This window comes from Schistocerca gregaria, chromosome 8 (assembly GCF_023897955.1).
Source record: "Schistocerca gregaria isolate iqSchGreg1 chromosome 8, iqSchGreg1.2, whole genome shotgun sequence".
NCBI lineage: Eukaryota > Metazoa > Arthropoda > Insecta > Orthoptera > Acrididae > Schistocerca > Schistocerca gregaria.
In genome coordinates this window covers 110,066,827-110,083,783 of record NC_064927.1, presented here as the reverse complement: position 1 = coordinate 110,083,783, position 16,957 = coordinate 110,066,827, and the positions used below count along the sequence as shown (strand labels likewise).

General features: G+C 51.7%; 35 non-coding genes across 35 annotated transcripts; 24 read left to right on the top strand and 11 right to left on the bottom strand.

Annotated features, from left to right (window-relative positions):
- The first annotated feature begins 248 nt into the window (after nt 1–248).
- Trnar-acg (transfer RNA arginine (anticodon ACG)) lies at nt 249–321 on the top strand. Its single transcript has one exon. It is a non-coding gene; the product is annotated as a tRNA-Arg (tRNA).
- A 286-nt stretch (nt 322–607) lies between these two features.
- On the top strand, nt 608–679 carry Trnam-cau (transfer RNA methionine (anticodon CAU)). The gene has a single exon. It is a non-coding gene; the product is annotated as a tRNA-Met (tRNA).
- A 232-nt stretch (nt 680–911) lies between these two features.
- Trnad-guc (transfer RNA aspartic acid (anticodon GUC)) lies at nt 912–983 on the bottom strand. Its single transcript has one exon. It is a non-coding gene; the product is annotated as a tRNA-Asp (tRNA).
- A 732-nt stretch (nt 984–1,715) lies between these two features.
- On the top strand, nt 1,716–1,788 carry Trnar-acg (transfer RNA arginine (anticodon ACG)). Its single transcript has one exon. It is a non-coding gene; the product is annotated as a tRNA-Arg (tRNA).
- Nucleotides 1,789–2,074: 286 nt separating this feature from the next.
- Trnam-cau (transfer RNA methionine (anticodon CAU)) lies at nt 2,075–2,146 on the top strand. The gene has a single exon. It is a non-coding gene; the product is annotated as a tRNA-Met (tRNA).
- Nucleotides 2,147–2,378: 232 nt separating this feature from the next.
- Trnad-guc (transfer RNA aspartic acid (anticodon GUC)) lies at nt 2,379–2,450 on the bottom strand. Its single transcript has one exon. It is a non-coding gene; the product is annotated as a tRNA-Asp (tRNA).
- Nucleotides 2,451–3,182: 732 nt separating this feature from the next.
- Trnar-acg (transfer RNA arginine (anticodon ACG)) lies at nt 3,183–3,255 on the top strand. The gene has a single exon. It is a non-coding gene; the product is annotated as a tRNA-Arg (tRNA).
- A 286-nt stretch (nt 3,256–3,541) lies between these two features.
- On the top strand, nt 3,542–3,613 carry Trnam-cau (transfer RNA methionine (anticodon CAU)). Its single transcript has one exon. It is a non-coding gene; the product is annotated as a tRNA-Met (tRNA).
- A 232-nt stretch (nt 3,614–3,845) lies between these two features.
- Trnad-guc (transfer RNA aspartic acid (anticodon GUC)) lies at nt 3,846–3,917 on the bottom strand. The gene has a single exon. It is a non-coding gene; the product is annotated as a tRNA-Asp (tRNA).
- A 732-nt stretch (nt 3,918–4,649) lies between these two features.
- Nucleotides 4,650–4,722, top strand: Trnar-acg (transfer RNA arginine (anticodon ACG)). Its single transcript has one exon. It is a non-coding gene; the product is annotated as a tRNA-Arg (tRNA).
- Nucleotides 4,723–5,008: 286 nt separating this feature from the next.
- On the top strand, nt 5,009–5,080 carry Trnam-cau (transfer RNA methionine (anticodon CAU)). The gene has a single exon. It is a non-coding gene; the product is annotated as a tRNA-Met (tRNA).
- A 232-nt stretch (nt 5,081–5,312) lies between these two features.
- Nucleotides 5,313–5,384, bottom strand: Trnad-guc (transfer RNA aspartic acid (anticodon GUC)). The gene has a single exon. It is a non-coding gene; the product is annotated as a tRNA-Asp (tRNA).
- A 732-nt stretch (nt 5,385–6,116) lies between these two features.
- Trnar-acg (transfer RNA arginine (anticodon ACG)) lies at nt 6,117–6,189 on the top strand. Its single transcript has one exon. It is a non-coding gene; the product is annotated as a tRNA-Arg (tRNA).
- A 286-nt stretch (nt 6,190–6,475) lies between these two features.
- Trnam-cau (transfer RNA methionine (anticodon CAU)) lies at nt 6,476–6,547 on the top strand. The gene has a single exon. It is a non-coding gene; the product is annotated as a tRNA-Met (tRNA).
- A 232-nt stretch (nt 6,548–6,779) lies between these two features.
- Nucleotides 6,780–6,851, bottom strand: Trnad-guc (transfer RNA aspartic acid (anticodon GUC)). Its single transcript has one exon. It is a non-coding gene; the product is annotated as a tRNA-Asp (tRNA).
- Nucleotides 6,852–7,583: 732 nt separating this feature from the next.
- Nucleotides 7,584–7,656, top strand: Trnar-acg (transfer RNA arginine (anticodon ACG)). Its single transcript has one exon. It is a non-coding gene; the product is annotated as a tRNA-Arg (tRNA).
- Nucleotides 7,657–7,942: 286 nt separating this feature from the next.
- On the top strand, nt 7,943–8,014 carry Trnam-cau (transfer RNA methionine (anticodon CAU)). The gene has a single exon. It is a non-coding gene; the product is annotated as a tRNA-Met (tRNA).
- A 232-nt stretch (nt 8,015–8,246) lies between these two features.
- Trnad-guc (transfer RNA aspartic acid (anticodon GUC)) lies at nt 8,247–8,318 on the bottom strand. Its single transcript has one exon. It is a non-coding gene; the product is annotated as a tRNA-Asp (tRNA).
- Nucleotides 8,319–9,050: 732 nt separating this feature from the next.
- Trnar-acg (transfer RNA arginine (anticodon ACG)) lies at nt 9,051–9,123 on the top strand. Its single transcript has one exon. It is a non-coding gene; the product is annotated as a tRNA-Arg (tRNA).
- A 286-nt stretch (nt 9,124–9,409) lies between these two features.
- Nucleotides 9,410–9,481, top strand: Trnam-cau (transfer RNA methionine (anticodon CAU)). The gene has a single exon. It is a non-coding gene; the product is annotated as a tRNA-Met (tRNA).
- Nucleotides 9,482–9,713: 232 nt separating this feature from the next.
- On the bottom strand, nt 9,714–9,785 carry Trnad-guc (transfer RNA aspartic acid (anticodon GUC)). The gene has a single exon. It is a non-coding gene; the product is annotated as a tRNA-Asp (tRNA).
- Nucleotides 9,786–10,517: 732 nt separating this feature from the next.
- On the top strand, nt 10,518–10,590 carry Trnar-acg (transfer RNA arginine (anticodon ACG)). The gene has a single exon. It is a non-coding gene; the product is annotated as a tRNA-Arg (tRNA).
- Nucleotides 10,591–10,876: 286 nt separating this feature from the next.
- Nucleotides 10,877–10,948, top strand: Trnam-cau (transfer RNA methionine (anticodon CAU)). Its single transcript has one exon. It is a non-coding gene; the product is annotated as a tRNA-Met (tRNA).
- A 232-nt stretch (nt 10,949–11,180) lies between these two features.
- Nucleotides 11,181–11,252, bottom strand: Trnad-guc (transfer RNA aspartic acid (anticodon GUC)). The gene has a single exon. It is a non-coding gene; the product is annotated as a tRNA-Asp (tRNA).
- A 732-nt stretch (nt 11,253–11,984) lies between these two features.
- On the top strand, nt 11,985–12,057 carry Trnar-acg (transfer RNA arginine (anticodon ACG)). The gene has a single exon. It is a non-coding gene; the product is annotated as a tRNA-Arg (tRNA).
- Nucleotides 12,058–12,343: 286 nt separating this feature from the next.
- On the top strand, nt 12,344–12,415 carry Trnam-cau (transfer RNA methionine (anticodon CAU)). The gene has a single exon. It is a non-coding gene; the product is annotated as a tRNA-Met (tRNA).
- Nucleotides 12,416–12,647: 232 nt separating this feature from the next.
- Trnad-guc (transfer RNA aspartic acid (anticodon GUC)) lies at nt 12,648–12,719 on the bottom strand. The gene has a single exon. It is a non-coding gene; the product is annotated as a tRNA-Asp (tRNA).
- A 732-nt stretch (nt 12,720–13,451) lies between these two features.
- Nucleotides 13,452–13,524, top strand: Trnar-acg (transfer RNA arginine (anticodon ACG)). Its single transcript has one exon. It is a non-coding gene; the product is annotated as a tRNA-Arg (tRNA).
- A 286-nt stretch (nt 13,525–13,810) lies between these two features.
- Nucleotides 13,811–13,882, top strand: Trnam-cau (transfer RNA methionine (anticodon CAU)). Its single transcript has one exon. It is a non-coding gene; the product is annotated as a tRNA-Met (tRNA).
- A 232-nt stretch (nt 13,883–14,114) lies between these two features.
- On the bottom strand, nt 14,115–14,186 carry Trnad-guc (transfer RNA aspartic acid (anticodon GUC)). Its single transcript has one exon. It is a non-coding gene; the product is annotated as a tRNA-Asp (tRNA).
- Nucleotides 14,187–14,918: 732 nt separating this feature from the next.
- On the top strand, nt 14,919–14,991 carry Trnar-acg (transfer RNA arginine (anticodon ACG)). Its single transcript has one exon. It is a non-coding gene; the product is annotated as a tRNA-Arg (tRNA).
- A 286-nt stretch (nt 14,992–15,277) lies between these two features.
- Nucleotides 15,278–15,349, top strand: Trnam-cau (transfer RNA methionine (anticodon CAU)). The gene has a single exon. It is a non-coding gene; the product is annotated as a tRNA-Met (tRNA).
- A 232-nt stretch (nt 15,350–15,581) lies between these two features.
- Nucleotides 15,582–15,653, bottom strand: Trnad-guc (transfer RNA aspartic acid (anticodon GUC)). The gene has a single exon. It is a non-coding gene; the product is annotated as a tRNA-Asp (tRNA).
- Nucleotides 15,654–16,385: 732 nt separating this feature from the next.
- On the top strand, nt 16,386–16,458 carry Trnar-acg (transfer RNA arginine (anticodon ACG)). The gene has a single exon. It is a non-coding gene; the product is annotated as a tRNA-Arg (tRNA).
- A 286-nt stretch (nt 16,459–16,744) lies between these two features.
- Trnam-cau (transfer RNA methionine (anticodon CAU)) lies at nt 16,745–16,816 on the top strand. The gene has a single exon. It is a non-coding gene; the product is annotated as a tRNA-Met (tRNA).
- Nucleotides 16,817–16,957: the final 141 nt, after the last annotated feature.

Here is a 16,957-nt window from a genome sequence, read left to right as displayed (position 1 = left end):
TGTTTCATATGCTACGCTTACATGCACATCAACGGGCTCTGGTCGTCGAGAAAACGCAGCAAATAGCGCGCCTTGCCTTCCGCTACCTGTCGAACAGTGAACGCAGATGTGTGGCAAGCTCTAAGCTCTGCAGGCGCACTGTGGCCACGCAGCTGAACGAGAGCTACCTTCCTTGGGAGCTTGCTGAGCCATGGAGAACACGTGTCTTAGCGAAGTGCCGTTGTCTAGTAATCGAAACTGCTGCCAGTGGCTCTGTGGCGCAACGGATAACGCGTCTGACTACGGATCAGAAGATTCCAGGTTCGAATCCTGGCAGAGTCGGTATTTTGTTAGTTGCGACGCGTAGCTGGGCAGTGGATTTCGTATGTCGCCGCATCGTGGAGTGCTTTGTTACTCCTGTGCATCTCGCAGCTGCATGTCGACGCGATCGTGGTAAATATCGCTGCCTGCAAGCGTCAGCGTAGCGTCAGTCGAGCAAAGTCGAGACAAGTCAAGCTGAGAGCTGTACGAGATGATACGCAACTAAGGACAGGCGTGTGAAAGCGACGCAGGCAACACTTTCCAAGTGTCTCTCTTCACGTAGCGAAGAGACAGAGCATCAACGCACAGCAGAGTGGCGCAGTGGAAGCGTGCTGGGCCCATAACCCAGAGGTCCGTGGATCGAAACCACGCTCTGCTAAAATTATTTTATTTGCAGACTGTGCCGAGCTCGATTATTACGCCCAGAGCGACTGCTGGGGTGTTTTGATTCAGATTCAACAGCAAACCTCGTAATTCTCCTCGTGTGAAGAATGCGAGAACCACTTCCTAAATTGTAGCCTTTGTTTATGTTTTTGCACCACCTATACTCCTTGATCTTCCGACCCACGCACGAGCAACACTCTAGCAGGTTTGTGAGATAAAAATCGCAACTCCCCGGCGGGGAATCGAACCCCGGTCTCCCGCGTGACAGGCGGGGATACTAACCACTATACTACCGAGGATGAGCTGTAGGCAGTTGCCAGTGTGATAGACACATGGTGCTAATAGCCGCCAACGTCCTTCACTAAGTTCGGCGGGTGATAGTGCTGCAACTAAAAATCGGATATGCCGCCTGGCGGGGAATCGGACCGCGGTCTCCCGCGTGACAGGCGGGGATACTAACCACTATACTACCGAGGAAGACGCAGCTAGTGTCTCGAATACACAATTATGTAACTCAAATAGCTGATACATCTGAAAACTAGCCTCCTGTTGCTGTCACAGAATGCTGCTACGAAATAAAATTATGCTCACCGTGAGGCTCGAATTCACAATCCCGGCATTGCTCACGGCTACCGCTTATAGGTACCGTGGGCTAACCAACTGCGCCACTGGGACTACAACCCAGTGCTCTCAGTTTGCGCTATTCACTTTGCTGTAAACCAGTGGTGCACACAGAAACATATGATCGCCACCTGATGCCATACGAATGCTTCGTGCTATTCTTGTTTCATATGCTACGCTTACATGCACATCAACGGGCTCTGGTCGTCGAGAAAACGCAGCAAATAGCGCGCCTTGCCTTCCGCTACCTGTCGAACAGTGAACGCAGATGTGTGGCAAGCTCTAAGCTCTGCAGGCGCACTGTGGCCACGCAGCTGAACGAGAGCTACCTTCCTTGGGAGCTTGCTGAGCCATGGAGAACACGTGTCTTAGCGAAGTGCCCTTGTCTAGTAATCGAAACTGCTGCCAGTGGCTTTGTGGCGCAACGGATAACGCGTCTGACTACGGATCAGAAGATTCCAGGTTCGAATCCTGGCAGAGTCGGTATTTTGTTAGTTGCGACGCGTAGCTGGGCAGTGGATTTCGTATGTCGCCGCATCGTGGAGTGCTTTGTTACTCCTGTGCATCTCGCAGCTCCATGTCGACGCGATCGTGGTAAATATCGCTGCCTGCAAGCGTCAGCGTAGCGTCAGTCGAGCAAAGTCGAGACAAGTCAAGCTGAGAGCTGTACGAGATGATACGCAACTAAGGACAGGCGTGTGAAAGCGACGCAGGCAACACTTTCCAAGTGTCTCTCTTCACGTAGCGAAGAGACAGAGCATCAACGCACAGCAGAGTGGCGCAGTGGAAGCGTGCTGGGCCCATAACCCAGAGGTCCGTGGATCGAAACCACGCTCTGCTAAAATTATTTTATTTGCAGACTGTGCCGAGCTCGATTATTACGCCCAGAGCGACTGCTGGGGTGTTTTGATTCAGATTCAACAGCAAACCTCGTAATTCTCCTCGTGTGAAGAATGCGAGAACCACTTCCTAAATTGTAGCCTTTGTTTATGTTTTTGCACCACCTATACTCCTTGATCTTCCGACCCACGCACGAGCAACACTCTAGCAGGTTTGTGAGATAAAAATCGCATCTCCCCGGCGGGGAATCGAACCCCGGTCTCCCGCGTGACAGGCGGGGATACTAACCACTATACTACCGAGGATGAGCTGTAGGCAGTTGCCAGTGTGATAGACACATGGTGCTAATAGCCGCCAACGTCCTTCACTAAGTTCGGCGGGTGATAGTGCTGCAACTAAAAATCGGATATGCCGCCTGGCGGGGAATCGGACCGCGGTCTCCCGCGTGACAGGCGGGGATACTAACCACTATACTACCGAGGAAGACGCAGCTAGTGTCTCGAATACACAATTATGTAACTCAAATAGCTGATACATCTGAAAACTAGCCTCCTGTTGCTGTCACAGAATGCTGCTACGAAATAAAATTATGCTCACCGTGAGGCTCGAATTCACAATCCCGGCATTGCTCACGGCTACTGCTTATAGGTACCGTGGGCTAACCAACTGCGCCACTGGGACTACAACCCAGTGCTCTCAGTTTGCGCTATTCACTTTGCTGTAAACCAGTGGTGCACACAGAAACATATGATCGCCACCTGATGCCATACGAATGCTTCGTGCTATTCTTGTTTCATATGCTACGCTTACATGCACATCAACGGGCTCTGGTCGTCGAGAAAACGCAGCAAATAGCGCGCCTTGCCTTCCGCTACCTGTCGAACAGTGAACGCAGATGTGTGGCAAGCTCTAAGCTCTGCAGGCGCACTGTGGCCACGCAGCTGAACGAGAGCTACCTTCCTTGGGAGCTTGCTGAGCCATGGAGAACACGTGTCTTAGCGAAGTGCCCTTGTCTAGTAATCGAAACTGCTGCCAGTGGCTCTGTGGCGCAACGGATAACGCGTCTGACTACGGATCAGAAGATTCCAGGTTCGAATCCTGGCAGAGTCTGTATTTTGTTAGTTGCGACGCGTAGCTGGGCAGTGGATTTCGTATGTCGCCGCATCGTGGAGTGCTTTGTTACTCCTGTGCATCTCGCAGCTGCATGTCGACGCGATCGTGGTAAATATCGCTGCCTGCAAGCGTCAGCGTAGCGTCAGTCGGGCAAAGTCGAGACAAGTCAAGCTGAGAGCTGTACGAGATGATACGCAACTAAGGACAGGCGTGTGAAAGCGACGCAGGCAACACTTTCCAAGTGTCTCTCTTCACGTAGCGAAGAGACAGAGCATCAACGCACAGCAGAGTGGCGCAGTGGAAGCGTGCTGGGCCCATAACCCAGAGGTCCGTGGATCGAAACCACGCTCTGCTAAAATTATTTTATTTGCAGACTGTGCCGAGCTCGATTATTACGCCCAGAGCGACTGCTGGGGTGTTTTGATTCAGATTCAACAGCAAACCTCGTAATTCTCCTCGTGTGAAGAATGCGAGAACCACTTCCTAAATTGTAGCCTTTGTTTATGTTTTTGCACCACCTATACTCCTTGATCTTCCGACCCACGCACGAGCAACACTCTAGCAGGTTTGTGAGATAAAAATCGCATCTCCCCGGCGGGGAATCGAACCCCGGTCTCCCGCGTGACAGGCGGGGATACTAACCACTATACTACCGAGGATGAGCTGTAGGCAGTTGCCAGTGTGATAGACACATGGTGCTAATAGCCGCCAACGTCCTTCACTAAGTTCGGCGGGTGATAGTGCTGCAACTAAAAATCGGATATGCCGCCTGGCGGGGAATCGGACCGCGGTCTCCCGCGTGACAGGCGGGGATACTAACCACTATACTACCGAGGAAGACGCAGCTAGTGTCTCGAATACACAATTATGTAACTCAAATAGCTGATACATCTGAAAACTAGCCTCCTGTTGCTGTCACAGAATGCTGCTACGAAATAAAATTATGCTCACCGTGAGGCTCGAATTCACAATCCCGGCATTGCTCACGGCTACTGCTTATAGGTACCGTGGGCTAACCAACTGCGCCACTGGGACTACAACCCAGTGCTCTCAGTTTGCGCTATTCACTTTGCTGTAAACCAGTGGTGCACACAGAAACATATGATCGCCACCTGATGCCATACGAATGCTTCGTGCTATTCTTGTTTCATATGCTACGCTTACATGCACATCAACGGGCTCTGGTCGTCGAGAAAACGCAGCAAATAGCGCGCCTTGCCTTCCGCTACCTGTCGAACAGTGAACGCAGATGTGTGGCAAGCTCTAAGCTCTGCAGGCGCACTGTGGCCACGCAGCTGAACGAGAGCTACCTTCCTTGGGAGCTTGCTGAGCCATGGAGAACACGTGTCTTAGCGAAGTGCCCTTGTCTAGTAATCGAAACTGCTGCCAGTGGCTTTGTGGCGCAACGGATAACGCGTCTGACTACGGATCAGAAGATTCCAGGTTCGTATCCTGGCAGAGTCGGTATTTTGTTAGTTGCGACGCGTAGCTGGGCAGTGGATTTCGTATGTCGCCGCATCGTGGAGTGCTTTGTTCCTCCTGTGCATCTCGCAGCTCCATGTCGACGCGATCGTGGTAAATATCGCTGCCTGCAAGCGTCAGCGTAGCGTCAGTCGAGCAAAGTCGAGACAAGTCAAGCTGAGAGCTGTACGAGATGATACGCAACTAAGGACAGGCGTGTGAAAGCGACGCAGGCAACACTTTCCAAGTGTCTCTCTTCACGTAGCGAAGAGACAGAGCATCAACGCACAGCAGAGTGGCGCAGTGGAAGCGTGCTGGGCCCATAACCCAGAGGTCCGTGGATCGAAACCACGCTCTGCTAAAATTATTTTATTTGCAGACTGTGCCGAGCTCGATTATTACGCCCAGAGCGACTGCTGGGGTGTTTTGATTCAGATTCAACAGCAAACCTCGTAATTCTCCTCGTGTGAAGAATGCGAGAACCACTTCCTAAATTGTAGCCTTTGTTTATGTTTTTGCACCACCTATACTCCTTGATCTTCCGACCCACGCACGAGCAACACTCTAGCAGGTTTGTGAGATAAAAATCGCATCTCCCCGGCGGGGAATCGAACCCCGGTCTCCCGCGTGACAGGCGGGGATACTAACCACTATACTACCGAGGATGAGCTGTAGGCAGTTGCCAGTGTGATAGACACATGGTGCTAATAGCCGCCAACGTCCTTCACTAAGTTCGGCGGGTGATAGTGCTGCAACTAAAAATCGGATATGCCGCCTGGCGGGGAATCGGACCGCGGTCTCCCGCGTGACAGGCGGGGATACTAACCACTATACTACCGAGGAAGACGCAGCTAGTGTCTCGAATACACAATTATGTAACTCAAATAGCTGATACATCTGAAAACTAGCCTCCTGTTGCTGTCACAGAATGCTGCTACGAAATAAAATTATGCTCACCGTGAGGCTCGAATTCACAATCCCGGCATTGCTCACGGCTACTGCTTATAGGTACCGTGGGCTAACCAACTGCGCCACTGGGACTACAACCCAGTGCTCTCAGTTTGCGCTATTCACTTTGCTGTAAACCAGTGGTGCACACAGAAACATATGATCGCCACCTGATGCCATACGAATGCTTCGTGCTATTCTTGTTTCATATGCTACGCTTACATGCACATCAACGGGCTCTGGTCGTCGAGAAAACGCAGCAAATAGCGCGCCTTGCCTTCCGCTACCTGTCGAACAGTGAACGCAGATGTGTGGCAAGCTCTAAGCTCTGCAGGCGCACTGTGGCCACGCAGCTGAACGAGAGCTACCTTCCTTGGGAGCTTGCTGAGCCATGGAGAACACGTGTCTTAGCGAAGTGCCATTGTCTAGTAATCGAAACTGCTGCCAGTGGCTCTGTGGCGCAACGGATAACGCGTCTGACTACGGATCAGAAGATTCCAGGTTCGAATCCTGGCAGAGTCGGTATTTTGTTAGTTGCGACGCGTAGCTGGGCAGTGGATTTCGTATGTCGCCGCATCGTGGAGTGCTTTGTTACTCCTGTGCATCTCGCAGCTGCATGTCGACGCGATCGTGGTAAATATCGCTGCCTGCAAGCGTCAGCGTAGCGTCAGTCGAGCAAAGTCGAGACAAGTCAAGCTGAGAGCTGTACGACATGATACGCAACTAAGGACAGGCGTGTGAAAGCGACGCAGGCAACACTTTCCAAGTGTCTCTCTTCACGTAGCGAAGAGACAGAGCATCAACGCACAGCAGAGTGGCGCAGTGGAAGCGTGCTGGGCCCATAACCCAGAGGTCCGTGGATCGAAACCACGCTCTGCTAAAATTATTTTATTTGCAGACTGTGCCGAGCTCGATTATTACGCCCAGAGCGACTGCTGGGGTGTTTTGATTCAGATTCAACAGCAAACCTCGTAATTCTCCTCGTGTGAAGAATGCGAGAACCACTTCCTAAATTGTAGCCTTTGTTTATGTTTTTGCACCACCTATACTCCTTGATCTTCCGACCCACGCACGAGCAACACTCTAGCAGGTTTGTGAGATAAAAATCGCAACTCCCCGGCGGGGAATCGAACCCCGGTCTCCCGCGTGACAGGCGGGGATACTAACCACTATACTACCGAGGATGAGCTGTAGGCAGTTGCCAGTGTGATAGACACATGGTGCTAATAGCCGCCAACGTCCTTCACTAAGTTCGGCGGGTGATAGTGCTGCAACTAAAAATCGGATATGCCGCCTGGCGGGGAATCGGACCGCGGTCTCCCGCGTGACAGGCGGGGATACTAACCACTATACTACCGAGGAAGACGCAGCTAGTGTCTCGAATACACAATTATGTAACTCAAATAGCTGATACATCTGAAAACTAGCCTCCTGTTGCTGTCACAGAATGCTGCTACGAAATAAAATTATGCTCACCGTGAGGCTCGAATTCACAATCCCGGCATTGCTCACGGCTACTGCTTATAGGTACCGTGGGCTAACCAACTGCGCCACTGGGACTACAACCCAGTGCTCTCAGTTTGCGCTATTCACTTTGCTGTAAACCAGTGGTGCACACAGAAACATATGATCGCCACCTGATGCCATACGAATGCTTCGTGCTATTCTTGTTTCATATGCTACGCTTACATGCACATCAACGGGCTCTGGTCGTCGAGAAAACGCAGCAAATAGCGCGCCTTGCCTTCCGCTACCTGTCGAACAGTGAACGCAGATGTGTGGCAAGCTCTAAGCTCTGCAGGCGCACTGTGGCCACGCAGCTGAACGAGAGCTACCTTCCTTGGGAGCTTGCTGAGCCATGGAGAACACGTGTCTTAGCGAAGTGCCCTTGTCTAGTAATCGAAACTGCTGCCAGTGGCTTTGTGGCGCAACGGATAACGCGTCTGACTACGGATCAGAAGATTCCAGGTTCGTATCCTGGCAGAGTCGGTATTTTGTTAGTTGCGACGCGTAGCTGGGCAGTGGATTTCGTATGTCGCCGCATCGTGGAGTGCTTTGTTACTCCTGTGCATCTCGCAGCTCCATGTCGACGCGATCGTGGTAAATATCGCTGCCTGCAAGCGTCAGCGTAGCGTCAGTCGAGCAAAGTCGAGACAAGTCAAGCTGAGAGCTGTACGAGATGATACGCAACTAAGGACAGGCGTGTGAAAGCGACGCAGGCAACACTTTCCAAGTGTCTCTCTTCACGTAGCGAAGAGACAGAGCATCAACGCACAGCAGAGTGGCGCAGTGGAAGCGTGCTGGGCCCATAACCCAGAGGTCCGTGGATCGAAACCACGCTCTGCTAAAATTATTTTATTTGCAGACTGTGCCGAGCTCGATTATTACGCCCAGAGCGACTGCTGGGGTGTTTTGATTCAGATTCAACAGCAAACCTCGTAATTCTCCTCGTGTGAAGAATGCGAGAACCACTTCCTAAATTGTAGCCTTTGTTTATGTTTTTGCACCACCTATACTCCTTGATCTTCCGACCCACGCACGAGCAACACTCTAGCAGGTTTGTGAGATAAAAATCGCATCTCCCCGGCGGGGAATCGAACCCCGGTCTCCCGCGTGACAGGCGGGGATACTAACCACTATACTACCGAGGATGAGCTGTAGGCAGTTGCCAGTGTGATAGACACATGGTGCTAATAGCCGCCAACGTCCTTCACTAAGTTCGGCGGGTGATAGTGCTGCAACTAAAAATCGGATATGCCGCCTGGCGGGGAATCGGACCGCGGTCTCCCGCGTGACAGGCGGGGATACTAACCACTATACTACCGAGGAAGACGCAGCTAGTGTCTCGAATACACAATTATGTAACTCAAATAGCTGATACATCTGAAAACTAGCCTCCTGTTGCTGTCACAGAATGCTGCTACGAAATAAAATTATGCTCACCGTGAGGCTCGAATTCACAATCCCGGCATTGCTCACGGCTACTGCTTATAGGTACCGTGGGCTAACCAACTGCGCCACTGGGACTACAACCCAGTGCTCTCAGTTTGCGCTATTCACTTTGCTGTAAACCAGTGGTGCACACAGAAACATATGATCGCCACCTGATGCCATACGAATGCTTCGTGCTATTCTTGTTTCATATGCTACGCTTACATGCACATCAACGGGCTCTGGTCGTCGAGAAAACGCAGCAAATAGCGCGCCTTGCCTTCCGCTACCTGTCGAACAGTGAACGCAGATGTGTGGCAAGCTCTAAGCTCTGCAGGCGCACTGTGGCCACGCAGCTGAACGAGAGCTACCTTCCTTGGGAGCTTGCTGAGCCATGGAGAACACGTGTCTTAGCGAAGTGCCATTGTCTAGTAATCGAAACTGCTGCCAGTGGCTCTGTGGCGCAACGGTTAACGCGTCTGACTACGGATCAGAAGATTCCAGGTTCGAATCCTGGCAGAGTCGGTATTTTGTTAGTTGCGACGCGTAGCTGGGCAGTGGATTTCGTATGTCGCCGCATCGTGGAGTGCTTTGTTACTCCTGTGCATCTCGCAGCTCCATGTCGACGCGATCGTGGTAAATATCGCTGCCTGCAAGCGTCAGCGTAGCGTCAGTCGAGCAAAGTCGAGACAAGTCAAGCTGAGAGCTGTACGAGATGATACGCAACTAAGGACAGGCGTGTGAAAGCGACGCAGGCAACACTTTCCAAGTGTCTCTCTTCACGTAGCGAAGAGACAGAGCATCAACGCACAGCAGAGTGGCGCAGTGGAAGCGTGCTGGGCCCATAACCCAGAGGTCCGTGGATCGAAACCACGCTCTGCTAAAATTATTTTATTTGCAGACTGTGCCGAGCTCGATTATTACGCCCAGAGCGACTGCTGGGGTGTTTTGATTCAGATTCAACAGCAAACCTCGTAATTCTCCTCGTGTGAAGAATGCGAGAACCACTTCCTAAATTGTAGCCTTTGTTTATGTTTTTGCACCACCTATACTCCTTGATCTTCCGACCCACGCACGAGCAACACTCTAGCAGGTTTGTGAGATAAAAATCGCATCTCCCCGGCGGGGAATCGAACCCCGGTCTCTCGCGTGACAGGCGGGGATACTAACCACTATACTACCGAGGATGAGCTGTAGGCAGTTGCCAGTGTGATAGACACATGGTGCTAATAGCCGCCAACGTCCTTCACTAAGTTCGGCGGGTGATAGTGCTGCAACTAAAAATCGGATATGCCGCCTGGCGGGGAATCGGACCGCGGTCTCCCGCGTGACAGGCGGGGATACTAACCACTATACTACCGAGGAAGACGCAGCTAGTGTCTCGAATACACAATTATGTAACTCAAATAGCTGATACATCTGAAAACTAGCCTCCTGTTGCTGTCACAGAATGCTGCTACGAAATAAAATTATGCTCACCGTGAGGCTCGAATTCACAATCCCGGCATTGCTCACGGCTACTGCTTATAGGTACCGTGGGCTAACCAACTGCGCCACTGGGACTACAACCCAGTGCTCTCAGTTTGCGCTATTCACTTTGCTGTAAACCAGTGGTGCACACAGAAACATATGATCGCCACCTGATGCCATACGAATGCTTCGTGCTATTCTTGTTTCATATGCTACGCTTACATGCACATCAACGGGCTCTGGTCGTCGAGAAAACGCAGCAAATAGCGCGCCTTGCCTTCCGCTACCTGTCTTACAGTGAACGCAGATGTGTGGCAAGCTCTAAGCTCTGCAGGCGCACTGTGGCCACGCAGCTGAACGAGAGCTACCTTCCTTCGGAGCTTGCTGAGCCATGGAGAACACGTGTCTTAGCGAAGTGCCCTTGTCTAGTAATCGAAACTGCTGCCAGTGGCTCTGTGGCGCAACGGATAACGCGTCTGACTACGGATCAGAAGATTCCAGGTTCGTATCCTGGCAGAGACGGTATTTTGTTAGTTGCGACGCGTAGCTGGGCAGTGGATTTCGTATGTCGCCGCATCGTGGAGTGCTTTGTTACTCCTGTGCATCTCGCAGCTCCATGTCGACGCGATCGTGGTAAATATCGCTGCCTGCAAGCGTCAGCGTAGCGTCAGTCGAGCAAAGTCGAGACAAGTCAAGCTGAGAGCTGTACGAGATGATACGCAACTAAGGACAGGCGTGTGAAAGCGACGCAGGCAACACTTTCCAAGTGTCTCTCTTCACGTAGCGAAGAGACAGAGCATCAACGCACAGCAGAGTGGCGCAGTGGAAGCGTGCTGGGCCCATAACCCAGAGGTCCGTGGATCGAAACCACGCTCTGCTAAAATTATTTTATTTGCAGACTGTGCCGAGCTCGATTATTACGCCCAGAGCGACTGCTGGGGTGTTTTGATTCAGATTCAACAGCAAACCTCGTAATTCTCCTCGTGTGAAGAATGCGAGAACCACTTCCTAAATTGTAGCCTTTGTTTATGTTTTTGCACCACCTATACTCCTTGATCTTCCGACCCACGCACGAGCAACACTCTAGCAGGTTTGTGAGATAAAAATCGCATCTCCCCGGCGGGGAATCGAACCCCGGTCTCCCGCGTGACAGGCGGGGATACTAACCACTATACTACCGAGGATGAGCTGTAGGCAGTTGCCAGTGTGATAGACACATGGTGCTAATAGCCGCCAACGTCCTTCACTAAGTTCGGCGGGTGATAGTGCTGCAACTAAAAATCGGATATGCCGCCTGGCGGGGAATCGGACCGCGGTCTCCCGCGTGACAGGCGGGGATACTAACCATTATACTACCGAGGAAGACGCAGCTAGTGTCTCGAATACACAATTATGTAACTCAAATAGCTGATACATCTGAAAACTAGCCTCCTGTTGCTGTCACAGAATGCTGCTACGAAATAAAATTATGCTCACCGTGAGGCTCGAATTCACAATCCCGGCATTGCTCACGGCTACTGCTTATAGGTACCGTGGGCTAACCAACTGCGCCACTGGGACTACAACCCAGTGCTCTCAGTTTGCGCTATTCACTTTGCTGTAAACCAGTGGTGCACACAGAAACATATGATCGCCACCTGATGCCATACGAATGCTTCGTGCTATTCTTGTTTCATATGCTACGCTTACATGCACATCAACGGGCTCTGGTCGTCGAGAAAACGCAGCAAATAGCGCGCCTTGCCTTCCGCTACCTGTCGAACAGTGAACGCAGATGTGTGGCAAGCTCTAAGCTCTGCAGGCGCACTGTGGCCACGCAGCTGAACGAGAGCTACCTTCCTTGGGAGCTTGCTGAGCCATGGAGAACACGTGTCTTAGCGAAGTGCCCTTGTCTAGTAATCGAAACTGCTACCAGTGGCTCTGTGGCACAACGGATAACGCGTCTGACTACGGATCAGAAGATTCCAGGTTCGAATCCTGGCAGAGTCGGTATTTTGTTAGTTGCGACGCGTAGCTGGGCAGTGGATTTCGTATGTCGCCGCATCGTGGAGTGCTTTGTTACTCCTGTGCATCTCGCAGCTGCATGTCGACGCGATCGTGGTAAATATCGCTGCCTGCAAGCGTCAGCGTAGCGTCAGTCGAGCAAAGTCGAGACAAGTCAAGCTGAGAGCTGTACGACATGATACGCAACTAAGGACAGGCGTGTGAAAGCGACGCAGGCAACACTTTCCAAGTGTCTCTCTTCACGTAGCGAAGAGACAGAGCATCAACGCACAGCAGAGTGGCGCAGTGGAAGCGTGCTGGGCCCATAACCCAGAGGTCCGTGGATCGAAACCACGCTCTGCTAAAATTATTTTATTTGCAGACTGTGCCGAGCTCGATTATTACGCCCAGAGCGACTGCTGGGGTGTTTTGATTCAGATTCAACAGCAAACCTCGTAATTCTCCTCGTGTGAAGAATGCGAGAACCACTTCCTAAATTGTAGCCTTTGTTTATGTTTTTGCACCACCTATACTCCTTGATCTTCCGACCCACGCACGAGCAACACTCTAGCAGGTTTGTGAGATAAAAATCGCATCTCCCCGGCGGGGAATCGAACCCCGGTCTCCCGCGTGACAGGCGGGGATACTAACCACTATACTACCGAGGATGAGCTGTAGGCAGTTGCCAGTGTGATAGACACATGGTGCTAATAGCCGCCAACGTCCTTCACTAAGTTCGGCGGGTGATAGTGCTGCAACTAAAAATCGGATATGCCGCCTGGCGGGGAATCGGACCGCGGTCTCCCGCGTGACAGGCGGGGATACTAACCATTATACTACCGAGGAAGACGCAGCTAGTGTCTCGAATACACAATTATGTAACTCAAATAGCTGATACATCTGAAAACTAGCCTCCTGTTGCTGTCACAGAATGCTGCTACGAAATAAAATTATGCTCACCGTGAGGCTCGAATTCACAATCCCGGCATTGCTCACGGCTACTGCTTATAGGTACCGTGGGCTAACCAACTGCGCCACTGGGACTACAACCCAGTGCTCTCAGTTTGCGCTATTCACTTTGCTGTAAACCAGTGGTGCACACAGAAACATATGATCGCCACCTGATGCCATACGAATGCTTCGTGCTATTCTTGTTTCATATGCTACGCTTACATGCACATCAACGGGCTCTGGTCGTCGAGAAAACGCAGCAAATAGCGCGCCTTGCCTTCCGCTACCTGTCGAACAGTGAACGCAGATGTGTGGCAAGCTCTAAGCTCTGCAGGCGCACTGTGGCCACGCAGCTGAACGAGAGCTACCTTCCTTGGGAGCTTGCTGAGCCATGGAGAACACGTGTCTTAGCGAAGTGCCCTTGTCTAGTAATTGAAACTGCTGCCAGTGGCTCTGTGGCACAACGGATAACGCGTCTGACTACGGATCAGAAGATTCCAGGTTCGAATCCTGGCAGAGTCGGTATTTTGTTAGTTGCGACGCGTAGCTGGGCAGTGGATTTCGTATGTCGCCGCATCGTGGAGTGCTTTGTTACTCCTGTGCATCTCGCAGCTGCATGTCGACGCGATCGTGGTAAATATCGCTGCCTGCAAGCGTCAGCGTAGCGTCAGTCGAGCAAAGTCGAGACAAGTCAAGCTGAGAGCTGTACGACATGATACGCAACTAAGGACAGGCGTGTGAAAGCGACGCAGGCAACACTTTCCAAGTGTCTCTCTTCACGTAGCGAAGAGACAGAGCATCAACGCACAGCAGAGTGGCGCAGTGGAAGCGTGCTGGGCCCATAACCCAGAGATCCGTGGATCGAAACCACGCTCTGCTAAAATTATTTTATTTGCAGACTGTGCCGAGCTCGATTATTACGCCCAGAGCGACTGCTGGGGTGTTTTGATTCAGATTCAACAGCAAACCTCGTAATTCTCCTCGTGTGAAGAATGCGAGAACCACTTCCTAAATTGTAGCCTTTGTTTATGTTTTTGCACCACCTATACTCCTTGATCTTCCGACCCACGCACGAGCAACACTCTAGCAGGTTTGTGAGATAAAAATCGCATCTCCCCGGCGGGGAATCGAACCCCGGTCTCCCGCGTGACAGGCGGGGATACTAACCACTATACTACCGAGGATGAGCTGTAGGCAGTTGCCAGTGTGATAGACACATGGTGCTAATAGCCGCCAACGTCCTTCACTAAGTTCGGCGGGTGATAGTGCTGCAACTAAAAATCGGATATGCCGCCTGGCGGGGAATCGGACCGCGGTCTCCCGCGTGACAGGCGGGGATACTAACCATTATACTACCGAGGAAGACGCAGCTAGTGTCTCGAATACACAATTATGTAACTCAAATAGCTGATACATCTGAAAACTAGCCTCCTGTTGCTGTCACAGAATGCTGCTACGAAATAAAATTATGCTCACCGTGAGGCTCGAATTCACAATCCCGGCATTGCTCACGGCTACTGCTTATAGGTACCGTGGGCTAACCAACTGCGCCACTGGGACTACAACCCAGTGCTCTCAGTTTGCGCTATTCACTTTGCTGTAAACCAGTGGTGCACACAGAAACATATGATCGCCACCTGATGCCATACGAATGCTTCGTGCTATTCTTGTTTCATATGCTACGCTTACATGCACATCAACGGGCTCTGGTCGTCGAGAAAACGCAGCAAATAGCGCGCCTTGCCTTCCGCTACCTGTCGAACAGTGAACGCAGATGTGTGGCAAGCTCTAAGCTCTGCAGGCGCACTGTGGCCACGCAGCTGAACGAGAGCTACCTTCCTTGGGAGCTTGCTGAGCCATGGAGAACACGTGTCTTAGCGAAGTGCCATTGTCTAGTAATCGAAACTGCTGCCAGTGGCTCTGTGGCGCAACGGATAACGCGTCTGACTACGGATCAGAAGATTCCAGGTTCGAATCCTGGCAGAGTCGGTATTTTGTTAGTTGCGACGCGTAGCTGGGCAGTGGATTTCGTATGTCGCCGCATCGTGGAGTGCTTTGTTACTCCTGTGCATCTCGCAGCTGCATGTCGACGCGATCGTGGTAAATATCGCTGCCTGCAAGCGTCAGCGTAGCGTCAGTCGAGCAAAGTCGAGACAAGTCAAGCTGAGAGCTGTACGACATGATACGCAACTAAGGACAGGCGTGTGAAAGCGACGCAGGCAACACTTTCCAAGTGTCTCTCTTCACGTAGCGAAGAGACAGAGCATCAACGCACAGCAGAGTGGCGCAGTGGAAGCGTGCTGGGCCCATAACCCAGAGGTCCGTGGATCGAAACCACGCTCTGCTAAAATTATTTTATTTGCAGACTGTGCCGAGCTCGATTATTACGCCCAGAGCGACTGCTGGGGTGTTTTGATTCAGATTCAACAGCAAACCTCGTAATTCTCCTCGTGTGAAGAATGCGAGAACCACTTCCTAAATTGTAGCCTTTGTTTATGTTTTTGCACCACCTATACTCCTTGATCTTCCGACCCACGCACGAGCAACACTCTAGCAGGTTTGTGAGATAAAAATCGCATCTCCCCGGCGGGGAATCGAACCCCGGTCTCCCGCGTGACAGGCGGGGATACTAACCACTATACTACCGAGGATGAGCTGTAGGCAGTTGCCAGTGTGATAGACACATGGTGCTAATAGCCGCCAACGTCCTTCACTAAGTTCGGCGGGTGATAGTGCTGCAACTAAAAATCGGATATGCCGCCTGGCGGGGAATCGGACCGCGGTCTCCCGCGTGACAGGCGGGGATACTAACCATTATACTACCGAGGAAGACGCAGCTAGTGTCTCGAATACACAATTATGTAACTCAAATAGCTGATACATCTGAAAACTAGCCTCCTGTTGCTGTCACAGAATGCTGCTACGAAATAAAATTATGCTCACCGTGAGGCTCGAATTCACAATCCCGGCATTGCTCACGGCTACTGCTTATAGGTACCGTGGGCTAACCAACTGCGCCACTGGGACTACAACCCAGTGCTCTCAGTTTGCGCTATTCACTTTGCTGTAAACCAGTGGTGCACACAGAAACATATGATCGCCACCTGATGCCATACGAATGCTTCGTGCTATTCTTGTTTCATATGCTACGCTTACATGCACATCAACGGGCTCTGGTCGTCGAGAAAACGCAGCAAATAGCGCGCCTTGCCTTCCGCTACCTGTCGAACAGTGAACGCAGATGTGTGGCAAGCTCTAAGCTCTGCAGGCGCACTGTGGCCACGCAGCTGAACGAGAGCTACCTTCCTTGGGAGCTTGCTGAGCCATGGAGAACACGTGTCTTAGCGAAGTGCCCTTGTCTAGTAATCGAAACTGCTGCCAGTGGCTCTGTGGCACAACGGATAACGCGTCTGACTACGGATCAGAAGATTCCAGGTTCGAATCCTGGCAGAGTCGGTATTTTGTTAGTTGCGACGCGTAGCTGGGCAGTGGATTTCGTATGTCGCCGCATCGTGGAGTGCTTTGTTACTCCTGTGCATCTCGCAGCTGCATGTCGACGCGATCGTGGTAAATATCGCTGCCTGCAAGCGTCAGCGTAGCGTCAGTCGAGCAAAGTCGAGACAAGTCAAGCTGAGAGCTGTACGAGATGATACGCAACTAAGGACAGGCGTGTGAAAGCGACGCAGGCAACACTTTCCAAGTGTCTCTCTTCACGTAGCGAAGAGACAGAGCATCAACGCACAGCAGAGTGGCGCAGTGGAAGCGTGCTGGGCCCATAACCCAGAGGTCCGTGGATCGAAACCACGCTCTGCTAAAATTATTTTATTTGCAGACTGTGCCGAGCTCGATTATTACGCCCAGAGCGACTGCTGGGGTGTTTTGATTCAGATTCAACAGCAAACCTCGTAATTCTCCTCGTGTGAAGAATGCGAGAACCACTTCCTAAATTGTAGCC